Source organism: Etheostoma cragini, chromosome 6, assembly GCF_013103735.1.
Source record: "Etheostoma cragini isolate CJK2018 chromosome 6, CSU_Ecrag_1.0, whole genome shotgun sequence".
NCBI classification, from domain to species: domain Eukaryota; kingdom Metazoa; phylum Chordata; class Actinopteri; order Perciformes; family Percidae; genus Etheostoma; species Etheostoma cragini.
Window position 1 is genome coordinate 19589748 of NC_048412.1, and position 5303 is coordinate 19595050.

Consider the following 5303-nt stretch of genomic DNA (forward strand, 5'->3'; position numbering starts at 1 on the left):
CCCCCCCCCCCCCCCCCCATCCTGAGACCCTCAATTCAGGGATAGAAAACCTCTACAAAACAAACCTTTACATGTGAAAAAAAGAAGAACCTGAGGAAGCGCAACAGAGGATGGATCCCTCCTCCAACATGGACAGACGTGCAAAAAGTGTAACTGAGTAAACAGAAGTATCCATATTAGTATTACAATATGGACAAACAGAATGACAATATGAAGTAAATATTAAGTGTAATAAGTTAAAGAGTTTCAAGAAAAAGCGTGAAGACTGGAGCGAGCAAGCGTATGTCCACAGTTAGACCCAGTGCAGCATTCATATTCTGTTTCTACATATGAAATCCTATGTGTTTAATAATGCATCCATCCATCCCAACAAGACAGGTTACAGGCCTGCAGGTTATTGTGCTGTGAGCGTGCATGCGTGTTTGTGTTTTCTTTTATGAATCAGGCATGTAGCATCAAGCAGTCTCTGATGTATAGTCTATCACTGAACTCAATCTGTAGCTGCACATAAACCACACAGGTAATATCAATATATATACAGTATATATCCAATGTTTACCCAAATATCCCATATCCAGTCACATCTGCTGCAACTGATAGCTGAAGCAATGCTGTGTTTCTGTTTGGTCTTTATCACAAGAGGAGTAAGTGAGGTGGCGTTGGAAAAGGAAAGAATCTGTATCAATCCTGATTTAGGTCAAAAATAAAACGATTTGCTGTAATATGGGAAAACAGACGATTGCAAGAGCAAATCATTTGTATTTGAATTGTGAGAAGGTATTGGAGTTTTATAAATATGTCTGTGCATCAGTAAGTTATCTGGATGTGTGTGTGTGTGTGTGTGTGTGTGTGTGTGTGTGTGTGTGTGTTTGCTTTTATCTGAGCAGGCCAGCATGTGTGAATGCATGTGCACATCCTAGACAAATGGAGAGAGTCTGGAGGCTAGGCTCAGGTTTACACGTGTGTGATTAGACCAAGCAGGGCTTAAAAGGGCCAGCAGCGGGATGGAGCGTAGAAAAGAAGGGTGGAGGGAGGTGATGCAGCGGGTTATATTGTCCTGGAGGAGGTTTAGGGGGAGGGTTGAGGTCGATTGGAAGACAGCAGGGATCCTCCTTGTCCCATGGGAGTTGAACCTACAACCCCCTAACCTTCCTCTAGCCCTCTGGTCATGGACTTGAACCCTGTAACCCCCTGATGGACAATCTGTTCTTCTCGACAGCTTCACTGCAGCACTGTGCATGCCATTAACGGATAAATAGTGTGTGTGTGTGGGTGTGTTTGTGTGTGTGTGTGTGTGGGTGTGTGTGTTGCATGCGCAAGTATTTTGGTCAGTTAATGCTTGTCAAACAGAAGCGATATAAAAAAGAAGCCTGAAGCGGGGTGATTTGTTATTTTGATTTTTGCCTCTGCTTTGTTGAGACTTCTGTTTTGCATTCCAGTGTGAGAGGTGATGTTTTGTTTTATTTTGCATTCAATGAAATAGATAAATAGAGTATTCTGTGTGATCCGCTTGGGCTCTTTCCGTCTCCTGTGGATCCCAGCTCTCCTCATGACTATCTCTAACGAGGACAGAAGCAGAGAGGTTTATGCATGCCCGGACCTGGCTCATTCTTCACCTGTCAACAAAATCCTTCTTACCTTGGAAAAAAAAATAGAGATACAGTATGGGGGGGGGGAGGCAGTTAGTGAGAGGGGAAATGATATACAGAAGAAAAGACGAGGGCTGAAGTATTCCTCTTAGCCATTTTTTGCTCTGCTTTATTTCTCTATTTCTCCCCTTGTTTGTGTTTGTGGGCTCTTCTTATCAGATCCCAGCTCCATTCAGGGCCTCAGTCAGGGGAAGAAGCCAGACGCCTCCATCTCTCCTTCATTCAATCTCTCTGTCTCTCTTGCTTTCTTGTGCTCTCCCTCTCCTAACCTTTGAGAATAGGAGCCTTGAATTTGAATTTCAGAGCAAGCAAGCGAGCAAAAGGAGGGTTTGTGAGGAGGAGGAGGAGGGGGTGAGCCGGAGAGGAGAGGAAGCTTGGGCAGGGGGGGTGGTTGTTGAAGCCGCGGTCATTGAGAAAGGGCCTGCTCAACGCGTCCCCCGGCCTCCCCCCTTAGAGGGGCCCCGATCGATACAAACTCGGAGCAATAAAGCTTTCCCCCTGTCATCTCTGCAGAATACAAAGCAGAATAGAGAGAGGGAGAGGGAATGAGAGGGAGAGAGAAAAAGAGAGAGAGAGAGAGGTGAAAAGCTGTTCCGCTAGCCAGACCAATTTCCTAACCCCCCTCCTCCTCCATCGTTCGCTTCACCACCACCTCCCCAACACACCATCACCACCACCTCTATCACCCCCTCTCCTTACCTCCGTCTTTTTATCTATTGCTCTTTCACCTCTTTTCCCCAAATGCACAATATATCCCCCCGACTGCATAGCTGAACGGCTATCTCTCCATAATAAATACAGCATGAATAAAGTACAATAGGTTCCATGTTTCCCCAACTATTGGAGAGAAAAGGTAGGAAGGGGGAGCTGAGGAAGGAAAAGTGGCAAAAATGGTGGTGTGATGGGGAAAGAAGTAAAACAGCCAAGGAGTACAATGGATGGAAAACTGGAAGGAAGGATAGTTATATCTGGGGATAAATTGTGTGTGAGCGTGTGTGGAGGGGGAAGAAAGGTAGAGAAAAAGAGGGAGGGATTGCTCCCAGAGAAAGATGGATGTAGCGATACAGGTAGAAAGGAGGCGGAGGAATATTGATGTGGAATAGGAAGGGGGGTAGGTAGAGGAAGAAGCCAAATGTGTGGGGATGGGTGAGTGTGTAAGGGAGTGAGGGAGTGAGCGAGAAGAGAGAGAGAGAGAGGTGAGGGGGTCAAACAGCAATCCCTTGAATTGAGAGCCAATTACTGTAATTGTAATCTGGATTCAAAGCATTGAGACACAGCAGTGACAGGCTCATCCAAGAAAACCGCGGACGCACACATGCACGCACGAAACAGACAAAAGACAGCGGTTGTGTGTGTGTCGACATCTCTACGTGCTGTTTTGATTGTTCTGTGAAACTGAACTGTGAATTTTGTGTGTATGTGTGACTCCCTGTCTCCATTTTTCTCCACTGAATGACAATTCAGGAGTTAGCCTGCCAATCAACTATTGTCCTTTTGTCAATTTAATAATGTGTCTGAGTGCTGACCTCCACAGCGCTACAACCATCGCTCCATGTGTGTATTAGCCTGAGTGTGTTCCTATATATTTCTCTCTCTCCCTCTTTCACCTTAGTCTAACCCCCACCCTCCCTCCTCCCCTATCTTCCTCCCTTGTTCCCTGTCTCTCATTCTCTCCTTTATTAGAAGAAGATAGTGGGAATCCTTCATCTCTCCTCCACTAATTCTCTCCGTTATTGTCCCTCCGTTCGGCCCTCCCTGTCTCTGCACTCCTTCACTTGTGTCCTCCTTTCTTTTCTTGCCGTGATCTATATTGCTCGTTTTTTTCCTTTTTTTTTGCTTTGGCCTCGCTCCTGTCCTTTCCTGTTATGTTTTGATTTCTCTCATTCTTTCTTTCACTCTATCACCTCACATATATGTCGTATCTTTGTCTTTCCTGCTCTCTTTTCTCCCTCGGACCTCCTCCCTCCATTACCATGTCTTGACTTCACGTTCTCATCCTCTTTTCCTTTCTACCCTGCTGATGTTACTTCTCCAGGCGGCCTCATATTCAACATTGTCCTTTTTTGCTTTTCATCATCATAGGCTCATTTTGTCAACTCTATGTCCCCCTCTCATTCCTCACCCTCCCTCTCTCCATCCTTCCTTCCTTCCTCATCCCTCTCTCTCTCCCTCCCTCCACCCCATTTGTTCCCTGGGGAGGTCAGTAATAATGGTAGTGATGGAGTGAGAGAGGGAGGTGCGATTATTGTCTTGTCGGGAGTCAGAGGAATCGATCGGCCTAGAAATATGAGGCGCGAGAAAGAGCCGCTGTGTCAGATACAATAACCACCCGCTCCCGGGGGCTTACACACATACATACACACACATTTAGACACACACACAATATACAGACACAAACCCGTATTTGACACAAACATACACATTTATTTTGTTCGACGCAGGTGCAGACACTGACACGCCCGCACACTCGTACCATCTTTCTTTTTCATTAAGGCAATGCACACACATCCCTCTTCTTCTGTGGTGGAGGAGAGTGGTGAGGCAGCCCAATCATCTACATGCTTTGATCTGAGATAAAGCATAGAAGAAGATCTGTTCTGATCATTCTTCATGCACAGATAAAGGGCAAGGTGAGGAAAATCACTCACACACCTTTCACTCACGTAGCTATAAACAGACATAAACACACACATACACTCGCACGCCGCACGAACACGCTCACACTGAGACCTTTCACAGCTGTTGCCTGGCAACGTGGCCGAGTGTCCAATCCGATGTGAGAACAGTGGCCAGTGATGTCACAGCTGCTGCTGACCAGCAGGTCTTAGAGAGAAAGAGAGACAGAGGAGGAGAAGAGAAAGTTTGAATTGGAGAAAAAAAGGGGGAAGGTTGCAAGAAAAGAGTGGGATGATGATGAGAGGGCTTGAAGAACTCACCGAGGTAAAAAAGGCGATGGGTGGGTGGAACGAGAGCACATAGACTATGCCTGCCATAACTTAAGTACACACATTTTTTGTATTTAATTGAATGAATATGGAGGCTTGCACTATACAACAACCTGCTTAGTCAGTAAAAGTGAACAGTTTGGTATGAAGTGGCCTCAATCCTCCTCGAGCTGGCTATAAAGGCCACCAGTCCTTCCCAGTAGACCCTCAGCTTCTGTGCCAGAAGAAGAAGAAGAAGACGAAGATGGGGTGAGAGGAGCGTAAGAAAAAGATTTGAGTTTCAACCTTGGTAGCGCCGTGGGAGAGAGCGGTGTCTGTCTAGACAATCCCGGCTCCCTATGGGCTGCGGAGATGATATAGAGAGGAGGGGAATGATGTGAGAGAAGGATGGACGGGTGGAGGGGCCAGAGGAAAAGGAGCAATTGAGAGGTATTAGGACAGGAGAGGAATAGGTGTTGTAAAGGTGTAGGCGGCATGTATGTGTGTGTGAGATGGCGCAGGTCCCATGGTAGCCAACAGTGTGAGTGTGTTTTAGCCCCTGTTGCTTCTCATACAAAACCTCAACCTCTGTAGTCTCCACACTGCTAGACCTACTGTTTATAATCCTGCAACTCCTCATGGGGCTACACCTGCACACACACGCGCACACACACACACACACACACACACACACACACACACACACACACACACACACACACACACACAC

At 46.5% G+C, this 5303-nt stretch overlaps 1 protein-coding gene across 4 annotated transcripts in view; it reads left to right on the top strand.

Annotated features, from left to right (window-relative positions):
* Nucleotides 1-5303, top strand: part of pou2f2a (POU class 2 homeobox 2a) — a 39421-nt gene that overhangs the window by 15077 nt on the left and 19041 nt on the right. The window lies entirely within an intron of this gene.